Genomic DNA, 11,492 nt, shown 5'->3' on the forward strand with positions numbered 1-11,492 from the left:
AGCACAGCTTTGCCTTAAACAAGTGTGAATGGCTGAAAAGAACCGAAAGAGACAAGACCAAGGTTGTCAGGCAACAATTACTCTTGTGCTATAAACAGGGTAGTACTAGTCTGATTATATGGATGTGAATATTGTATTTTATAACACTTTCTGTATAGTATATGTAATTAAGTGAATACATGCATTCTACTGTAAATAGAGGATTGTAAATCTGACTGTTAAAAATAATTTAAGGACATCATTTCTTAATTGACAATTAATTGTTTTTAATTTTAGCCCTAAAATGTCTAATAATAATACTATTGTAGCGGCAAAGCTTATTAAAATACAGGAATTAAGTTTGCTGTTCCCTTGCCAGTCTCTCTCTCCCTCATCTCAAGTGGTGCTGGATACAGAGAGGCCATTCCACTTGGTTTAAGGTGTTTTTCTAGCTGATAGAGTGTCCTCATAAGGAACAACTCCCAAAGCTGAGACACATCAGCCACCCTAATAAATGGTCGTCTCTGGCGCCTTACTGTCTGCGAGATTCCAAGTGAGAGCCTCATCCCAATTGGTTTACAACCCCAGGGTCAGAGAGCATGGTTACTCATCCTCCACCTAGATCAGCCAATCAGGAACAGGTAGGGCAGAGTAACCCCACGTGGGTCTCGGATGCCCATGAAACTTTCAACCAATGAACGACCGTAGTTCCTCCATGTAAAACAAGCAGCACAGGGCTTCCCCGGGGTGCCTCCTGGACATTCTCAGACTCAGCTCGGACAATCATGTAACAGCCAGTGTGTCAGATTGCCAGGACTTTTCTTTGTTCTAAGAGTCGAGAACGGAGGTCGCCAGCGCGTAACCAAAGGATCCACCCGAGGTTAGCCCAGCAGCAAGCCTCGTGAACCCACTGCGAACGCTCACCTGATCAACAAGTGAACTACGTTCGGAACTGTGGAGAGCTGAAATCAGTATTCAGGTCTAGTGTTACATCAGGAACGAACCGGTCTTCTTCCTGTCTAAAGAGTGTGACCTGCTTGGACCCACAGACACTTTTCTCCCGTGCACAACCTCTGCTAGTTTCAGCCAAAGAAACTAGCAGGTCTTCAGAGAGCATCAGCAGCACATCGCAGCAGGAATCTCTCCCTCCTTCTCCCACATTGCCAGCCGCACCGGCCACTGCTTGGCAACGGGCCAGAGAACACCGATTGGACACAGCAACAGCCTGCCACTGTTCTTTTTTGTCCGCGGGAGATCTGAATCCATTACAGCTGCATTCTGCATTGCAGCTGAATTCTGCATTACAGCTCGAGAATTCAATTGTTACCTCAACCCAAGTTGATATCAATTTAATTCCTATGAGTGATGTACTTGTTTTGAGTATCTAGTGTAGAAGTTGTAGCCAAGTTCATTTACGAAACGGTCTAAATGAATGATTTACTGAACGTGTGCCCTCTTGGCATTTGTAACTCTTCGTGATTGAATATACCTTTTGTATTCTGCTAACCCTCACTCATAAGATGTGTTTATATGCACATTCTATGTATTTATAAATGTATTCTTGTGTAATAGTATCGGTGTGTGTTCGAATCTTTTGCTGCCTTTTGCTGCCTCACAAAGCTTTGGAGAACTTAACATTTTTATTATCAAATTGTAAATACGACGTTTACATTGGCATTACTAATTTTTCACTTGAGTGTATGGAGGATTGTCAGCTGTCACTGAGAGTAGTTAATTAAATGTATTTTTTTGATTCACAATCAGACAAATGCAACAAAAATTATCTTTGTCTTCTAAGTATATTAATAAACTTTCAGCATAGCTTTCTCCCCGTTTAGATTTATTTTTCTTGGGATTTTGGGATCAAACGTGGAAAGATTAGATTAGTAATCCTTTTTATTTTTTAAATACATTTTAGAAAAGTGTAATCTATACTAAAAAGCTGTATTTATTTAAAACAACGCGATACCTATATTAATGGAGTTTTGTTGATACTGTTTAAACTTTTAATTATTTTAAATTGTATTACAGCATTGTACACATGCTTAAAAGAGGATAAAACGCAAGCCTTCTTCAGGTGTGAGAGTCTTCTGCTCAGAATAAAATGTTAAAATGTAATGTAGGCTCTGAATGGGTTCAATTATGATTTGGGCTTGATTAAGGTCGCTGCCTTTCATCCAAAATCCTGCTTGAATCCTTCTAAACTAAAAATTAGACACGAGAAGGGGCTCTGGCGAAATTTCTCATTTTTTAATTTCTCTTTTTTTCTTGGAAAAATATCTTACCTGCTGCAATCCAGGCACAGGATTAAAAGAAGCCAGACAGGCAGGGGGAAGAGTGTGTTCTAAATAAAGAGGTATCCAGGTAACAGTGAAGGTAACAGCCCCAGACGTGGCCTACTTAGCCCGCCAGCGTTACCCTACTCTCCCGGAGGAGGCCCACCGGGAGATAGCGCTCCAGGCGTTCCTCTGGGCCCTGGCGCCAACTGAGGTGCAACACCACGTGATGCTGGCCGCACCTGTCTCCTTGGAGCAGGCCCTGGCTCTGGCTGAGCAGGCTGATGCCGTATTCGAGGAGACCGGTGGGCACCAACGGAGGGGCGCATGGGGAATCAGATGGGGAGGAGGAGACGCCCAGCGCGGCGATGCTGGGGGAGCGACGACGGCTGCTCATCTGCCACCGCTGTGGGGAGAGGGGACACATCGCACGGGAGTACCGGGCGCTGGATCCCCGGGGACTCTGGAGGCTGTTGGGAAACAGGAGCGGGGCGGCCTAAAGGGGGGAAGACCGCCCTTGAGCGACGCTACCCCGGCTCCGGAAAGCCAGAGGGAGCGCTTCACCCCGCCTGCTGTGGGAAGGGTTGGCCACAGCCGGGGCTTATTTCTTCCCTGCCTCATCGGGGGCAGACCCTGCCAGGCCCTCATCGACAACAGTTCGACCATCACCCTGCTGCAGCCTGGTGTCCTGCCGGGCACCGAGGCAGCCAGACCCCCAGGGCGCTCACCGTGCACTTTGGGGCTGCGAGGGTGAAACACCCCTTCTACCTTGCCCCAGTCCATGAGGACTGTATCCTGGGGTTAGACTGGTTGCAGCAAGTGGGTGGTTGCCTTGACCTGGGTGTGAGGGACAGGGTGCTGCGCCGGGGGTGGCGGGTGCCCTCCAGCGGCGAGGTCACTTGCTGCAACTAGTCCAACCCCAGGATACATGTTCAGCCATTCAGAGCCCTTAGGGGGTGAGACTACCTCTAGAAGTCACAGGCTGCATTCTGCTCAGCTTCTAGCTGTCAATCATTGACTCAGAAGGGGTAATCAATCAGTTTCTTATCAGTGCTCCTTTTTTCACACCAGAAGGCAACTCTGAGGTTTTTTTTTCAATGCCTAACAGCAGAAAAGGGCTCTCTAGCAGCGTCTGAAGGTTTTTATAGCAATTGCAATGGTTTTTTATTGGTATTGCTTTAAATATTTTTTTATAATTTATTTATTATATGCAAGAAATTTAATTCCAGGTCCAGTCTTCACAAAATCATTATGTAGATAAAATCATTATGTAGATTTTTTTCAAATTGATCAATTTGTCCCAGATTTCTATCCAAGCTAGTAGGCACCTTGAACAAGGTTTTCAAATTATTCCCAGGACATTTCACAGGCCTAGAATAGAAAAACCTGACCTCTGAAGACCAAAACAAAAATGCCGCCTGCTGTTTTTGTTTTTTTTTCATATGTTTGTCTGCTGAGTGGACACATTAAGAAATACAATGACTGTCCACACTCAAAACCAAGGGGGCTAGCTTCAAGTTAAGACCTGAACCAGGCTCCTGCTATGTTCTGCTGCAGAGATATAACAAAATATTTAAGGGGAGGAAATTCCAGGCGGACATTGGTTAAAAGGGTCTTCGCCAGTAAAAGTTATTGAATTACTTCCCAATCTCCGTTTTTCTGACACCCTCCAGTTTTGTAACAATATTGTGAAAAGATATTGTTACCTCTTTAATATCATCTATATATTTAGCACTCATGAACACTGTGAGCTGTTACCAGTCAAGTTCTGATACAGAAATACAAACTGCTAATAAAGGAGGTCAGTCACTATGAAACCTGAAAATTATTAATTGTTTACAGGCAAGACACCAGGGGGCAGAGTGGGGTTAGGGATCTCAGTGAAATTGATGGGGCTTCAGAAACAAAGAACAAAGTCAGCAATAAGAGTAGAGGAACAGAACAAAACACAAAAGAAGCCAAGTTCCCTCAGTATCCCTGCCACGAAGCTTAATTCAAGTTCAAGTACCTTTATTGCCATTTGCATGAACAGTGCATTGAAAATCTTACACGGCTTATCTCAGTCAGAAAACGTAATAACAAAAGGGTAAACACACAGACTACGTGCAGGATACTTGCTCCTGCAGTAGGCTGTATCGAGATTCTCCAACAAAGGACGTGTCAATAGCTTCAAAACAAACCCATTGACACAGTTCAAGACCTTTATTAAATCACACACCATATACTGGCTCTCCTGAGGGTTACTTGCTGTTCAAGGCATTTAAAAAGGACCTTATCCCTGCTCCTTGTCTGCCGATAACCAGCTCCTGGTTTCATACCCTCATTTCACTAATTCAGATGCAGCCATTCAAAATAAGCGGGCGATACCGCATTATTTTGCGGTATTCTTGACGCAGGCTACCGCAAGTTACGGTATTAATACCGTATATTCACGCTTAGTGCCGCATGATACCGCAAATAAAATAATAGCATCCTGAATTTCCGCAAGGTGGAGCTAATAAAGCTCAACCTCTCATGTTTGAGCTGTCGCCATCAAAGTCTTTAACGAAGATATTACTAATAGTATTAATAATGAATGACCTTGGACAAGCTGTAAACTCAAAGTATTGCCCTGGTCCACATTCTTTTTTTCATTGACCGTCTTTGTAAAAGCAACACCACAGCATTTCGTTGATCCAATCACGCATTTGTTTCCAATCATGCAAAGTACAGTAATTTTTGAGAATCTCCGATTCACCATGCCTTTCACATGCTCATAAAAGATATTGATTTAGGAACATGTATACTGTACTGTATACAGTATGTACATGTATATTTAATGTCTTTACTGTGCCCGTTTAAGTATTGAATATGGCTGGTCTCGGTACTTTAAAGAAAAAATACACACCAGTATTCCATTTCTCCCTAAACACTTTAAGCATCGCAGTCTTTAACTAACGTGAAATAACGTGTATAAAAAGTGGTAGTTTTAAGCTTTTCTGTGAATACGCTTGATACCGGAGTCAACAAGCATACTTTTAGAATTTGATTAATAGGGAATATAATGTGGAATCGCGTATCTAAAGAAATTAATAACTATATAATTTGGTTTCTGTCAAAGCGCAATGAAACCTAGAACTTGATTCTTATGGACGCCCGGTCCCGCCAGGGATTAAAGAAAAACATGGAATCATGTATCTAAAGAAATAACAGTATACAGTAACTATGTTCATGCACAAACAGTAGCATGTTACATTATTAATTTGGGGGTCTCCTCTTGCGGTTTTTGACTTTTTTTAAATTACAACCCATACATAAGCTGATACTGTTTAGACTTTTAATTATTTTAAACTGTATTACAGCAGCAAAATGCACAATGCAACGTAAATCGCTACCTTTGTCTTCTGCGTAATAATGTTCAGAAATAAGAAATAAGATTGCTCTTAAAGGTTGTTTAATGACAAAGTATTGTTTATCTCATGGCTAAATAGTCAAGTCTAGCCAAAAAGAGAAAACATCGACTTTATTTAAACTCCAGTGAAAGTATTAATGGTTTTTAATTACCATACTTTTATGGTACATGACTTTGCTAAAATGTATTTAAAAATAAAAACGATTACAAACGCCAGTGGAGAGAGAGAGACACACACTCAGTTTTTCATTGTCAAAAAGTAATTGTTTTTTACTTTGTCAGCACCCAGACAAACGCAAGCGCGTTTTTAATAAAATGCTTTTATTCATTCTTAATCAGATTCACATTCCCGAATGTCCCCCGCCCCGATCAAAAAAGGGAAATTTTAGTAGCTAAGCATAAAAAGCAAAGGAGCATAACGAAGGTCATAAAGGTCAAAAGCTGCCCAGCCTTGTGGAATGCTACAGAACCCTAAACAGACAGTACACACTAGCCGAATATTTGACCAAGATATCCAGACACAGCTGTATGAGCTCCACCAGTAAAACTCAAAGTATTACGCTGGTTCACACTATTTGTAACGACTTTATTTCTTCATCAACAAAAAGTAACACCCACCACAGAATTCTCGTAACATTTTTACAAGACGAACTACAACATTTAAAAAATATCTCTAATCAATCCACTGTACTGCATTAAAACAAAACGAAAACTAAAACTCCCTGGGCATACCGTTTCGCGCTTCTTATCAGTTGCTCAAAAGTAATTTGACCGTATGAAATGCATAATATAAACCTAGAAACATATATGTGAGCAGTTTTTACGTAGTATTGGTGTCAAGACATACCTCTCAAATACTGTAAATCAAGTTAAAAATATCTCAAGACCGATTCTGGTCATAATGAAACCATGTTTCGTGTATGTTTTCTTTAAAGTACCGAGACCAGCCATATACTGTATGTTTATGTTCCAAAATAAATATTGTTTATGGCCTTCACACGCGTTGCAGTATGCTCCTATTCTTTTTATGCTCAGGCACTAAGATTTCCCTTCAGTGGTAAAATTCCATATAAATATTCAATACTTAAACAGGCACAGGTAAGACATAAAATATACATATACATACTGTATACAGTACAGTTTGCATACAGTAATATGTTTATGTTCCTAAATCAATCTCTTTTATGAGCATGTGAAAGGCATGGTGAATCGATTCTCAAAAATTACTGTACTTTGCATGATTGGAAAAAAATGCGTGATTGCGAAATACTGTGGTGTTACTTTTACAAAGACGGTCAATGAAAAAAAGAACATGAGAGGTTGAGCTTTATTAGCTCCACCTTGCGGAAATTCAGGATACTATTATTTTGCTAGCGGTATTTACTGGTAACTCGCAGTATTTACCGGTAACTCGCGATAGACTGCGTACAGGGACCGGAAAATAATGCGGTATCGCCCGCGCATTTTGAATGGCTGCATCTGTAACTAACAAGGATGGGACATTAGCTAGCCAATATGATAAAGGAATGACTTTTTTGTTTATTTCTTCAGCACATTTATTTGGACATTTCCATTGATTGTACAAGCACTGAAAAACTGTTCAATCCCTAGTTCATCAGGCATTTTCTTTTACTATAACAGATATAAAAACTCCCTTGCTTTTAACAGGGCGTTTCATAATTTCTAACAACGAAAATTATTTAAACTGCAACACTTTTATCATTCAACGAGAGCTCAAAATATCACAAGGATCCTCACGAGATCAACAAAGACAACAGAAAAAGATATGTGTATAAGATACTGTCCATGAGAGTCCAAGCTTTTTTATCTGTGCTAAGTAGTCTTTAAAATTTCTTCATTAGACAGTGAAGTCAAAATTCCATTATGTGCCTATATTAGTACACTGGGCAAACATTCCGAGGTGAAATTCTTCCAGCACGGGGGTACCTTTAAAGCGAATATTTAAAGGGGGTACCTTTAAATAGAATATTTAAATACCCGAATATTTTTGGTGCGCCCTCTATTTAAAGCCCTGGCCAAATATGAAGACAGTAAGTACAGTTATAATTCAAACTGAATTAAAAACTACACATCCCAGGTAACATGGTGGTGATTGTGATCATTGCGTTTAACCAATGAAACAGGGCGAAAACAGCAAAGACATTTTTCCAAGAAAGTTTAGCCTTTGTCACTAATGACACCACTTAATAAAGACATAAATATAGAAATGAACAATTAATTGACTTTTATCTTTCTAAATATCACAACATGTTCAAATCCAAGTCATTTTTAATAACAATGGGTAAACTGGGTAAACTATCACAAAGCTTTAGAGAACTTAACATTTTTATTATCAACAAATTGTAAATACGACATTTACATTGGCGTTATTAATTTTTCACTTGAGTATATGGAGGATTGTGAGAGCAGACCCCCCCCCTTAGGCTACATTTTTATTAAGAAATGGAGGCTGTATGCGTTATAATATAAACATATAATATAACAACTGTCAAACTTTAAATCAACAGTTGATTTTAAGATGATCTGTCAAAGTGCAATGAAACACAATATTGTTGTTGTTGTTGTTATTGTTGTTTTTATCCTGTAAAGCGTTTTGAGAAGCCACCTTTAAAGGCTCTATATAAAGGCACCGGAATGTGTTTTCTTTCTTCTTTTTTTTCAGCATGGAATAAACCTATTACAGTACTTGATTCTTTTGGATGCCCGGTTCTGCCAGGGATTCAAAATAAAACATGGAATCACGTGTCTAAGGAAATAGCAGTGTAACTACAGTACGTCTCCTACCTTGGGCTGAATACGCACACAATTCCCTCTCAACATCCTCAACAGGTATGTTTGTTTCAATGCTCTTTGGGATATCAACCACCTCTCATACCAGAATCCTCCCCAGAATCACCTGTCCCTTCAGTCCAGGAGTATATATCCAACTTGCAGGATTTTTGGAAATTGGCAAAAACTACCCTGTTGCGTACAGTGGACCAGCAAAAGAAAACCATCAACCACTATCGCTGTACGGTACCCAAGCTCAGACGTGGACAATTTGTGTGGTCATCTACCCGTAATTTATCACTTCGGCAGTGTTCCCGCAAATTGGGCCATAGATACATCGGACCCTTCCGCTTCGTTTCCCAAGTCACGCCAGTTACCTACTGTTTGGTCATTCCACCCGCTCTCAGGATTCACCCTGCCTTTCACTTTTCACTACTCAAACCCTACCATAAATCTCCATTGTTGCGACCTCAGCCTCGTCCTCCCCCACCTTGAATAATTGATGGTATACCAGCCTACACAGTAAATGAAATCCTGGACTCCAGCTGGCGTGATGGGAGATTGCAATATCTAGTTGACGGAAGACTATGGACCAGAGGAGCGTTCATGGGTATCTGAGAAAGACATTCTTGACCGCACATTAATTCATGATTTCCATTGCTGATTCCCAAACCATCCAGGGAGAGTGTCAGGAACCTCCCTTAAGGGGGGGGGTAATGTTATAGTTCCAACATCCCGCCACCAGAGAACACTCCAACCAAGTACTTCATCCACTCGGGAGAGGCTTAGGTTAACCACACTCTCCCTGTTCATTCAGTGCTCAGTATTGGTGCAGACCTCTTGAGCTACAGGCCTTATATTGTGTTATCTTCTCTGGAATCCTTCTTGGTTTTTGGACTTTTGGTTACCCTCTTGAACACGATTTTTGGAATTCATCTTGGAAACCTTTTGCTAAGTTTCTCCTAGATTTTTGGCTCTTGACCCTTTTTCTAGTCTTTGACCATGACCCTGGATTTTCTGTTGCTTCAGTGTTTTGTGATATCCTGCCCGCATAGGGTCCATCCCTTTGCTAATCACTGCCCCACAGTGTAACAGTAGAAATGGGACTTAAATATTTTAGTTTAATTTCATGTGAAAATAATGCATTAATAGAAAATATATTGAAATCAAATCCATTAATGAATTAGTGTTTTCAATATTTTTCTGACACATTTATTATTATAATTTTCCTTTTCATTTTTTTTCAAGCACTGCCTAGCCTGGTACAAAGGCTGGAGAAGCTCCTTATCTCCTGATCTATCAGGAAACAACCCATTAGACTGCGATCCTTGAGCATTTCAGTGACAGTAGATCTGGGACTGACATTACTCTGACCATCACAGGAGTCCAGGCTGAAGATGCAGCAGATTATTGCTGTCAGAGTTTACAGTTGCCCAAAAGAATGTTGGTACAAACACTGTGCTACACACCCTTACAAACATCTCCCTCAACAGGACTGTACAACGACTGAACTGCTGCAGCTGGGACCTCCTGCAGAAGCTGAGGGTGAAGATAAAGACACAGGATAGCCTGAGGAGGTGCTAGAAATTTCATTTAATTGTTTCGATTCCATTTTAAATTAGTGTTGCCATTTTTTTAGTTTCTTGGTTACTCTCCATTTTTTGAAACATACTGTAAAGTCAGTTCTTACACTTCACAGTATTTTGAAGGATATTATTTCTTCTGTTAAAGAAGGTGATTCTGCCCAGTAAGATGCATTCTTCTCAAGATTTCCATAAACCCTATTACATTTAAAACATAAAATTCAATCTAAGACAACATAATTAACACTTAATAATGCCTATGGTAAAGAGTTCTTTATTTTCAATGTTTATTTTCAAAATGTCCTGATCAGGTCATCATTAAACAGGTGATTGTTACTCTAAGTAAATTATAGAGCATTTTGCAAACATTTCACTCGTTAAAGGACAGTTGTACCTTTCCTTTTCTGTAATTCATTAAATTAAACAATACAAATTAAACAATATACAGGTGTTCTCAATGTACAGGTGACTGATAATACCTTTAAAGTTTTGTCCAAAAACATAACTTTGTTCATGGGTTAGATTATCTTCAAAGGTTATGTATCATATCGATTTTATAATCGTTCTCTATATTTGCAAGCTATAGAAATAAAAGTTTATCGGGGCTATTTGTTCTAGAGGGTTATGTGTTCTAGAGGGTTATGTGGACATTACCCTCTAGAACTAAAGAGCCAGTAAACATTTGCATGGTCACTTGATTGTTATTTCTGCCAACTTTCACTTGACTATACACTGTGTGACTTCATGGTCTGAGAGTTGTGACAGTGGCTGTGTAAATAGTGGTGTCTGTCTTGGTACCTTCAGCCCCAGTGTCCTCTGCTTAATGTTCCAGCCTGAGCTCGCAGTAACATGGTGAGTTAAATAATGAAACTCATTAAGTATATTACTTTTAACTTGTCTCTGAGGTGTTTCAGAAGTCACTGCATTGAGTTAAATGTAAAAAAACATAAGCAACATCCTGCATATGTCTGAAGGATAAAATAATGAGGTTAATTGTTTAATTGACTGCTCAGATTAGAAACAAAAAGAAGAACAGCCAGGACCTTCCTCCAGCGCAGGTCCACTTACCTTAGGTGAGTTAAAACTGTTTCTTTGATTTTTCTTATAAAATCTTATAATATCTTAACTTTTTTTGTTTTTTTTTAAACTGTGGTTTGACACTGCACAGCAGAGACTCAGAAAGAGATAGCGATTAAAAATGAATCAAAAGTTTTAAAATATTGATCAGATGGTATTGTCTAAAAAACACTGGCCTGAAATTATTAAAGAAATAAAGGAGATTAAATTATTCTCAATCACTATAATGCAGACTTACAGATGGAATCACTTTTAACCTGCTTTACAAGGGAATAAACTGTCCATTATACTACACTATATTGCAATTGCTGAAGCACTATTTGCTTTGTTCTGACAGTGTTGTATTTATTGCTGGAAAAAGTATAAAAATCTTTAAAAAGTTGAGTGATTGACCAG

This window comes from Lepisosteus oculatus, chromosome 18 (assembly GCF_040954835.1).
Source record: "Lepisosteus oculatus isolate fLepOcu1 chromosome 18, fLepOcu1.hap2, whole genome shotgun sequence".
NCBI classification, from domain to species: domain Eukaryota; kingdom Metazoa; phylum Chordata; class Actinopteri; order Semionotiformes; family Lepisosteidae; genus Lepisosteus; species Lepisosteus oculatus.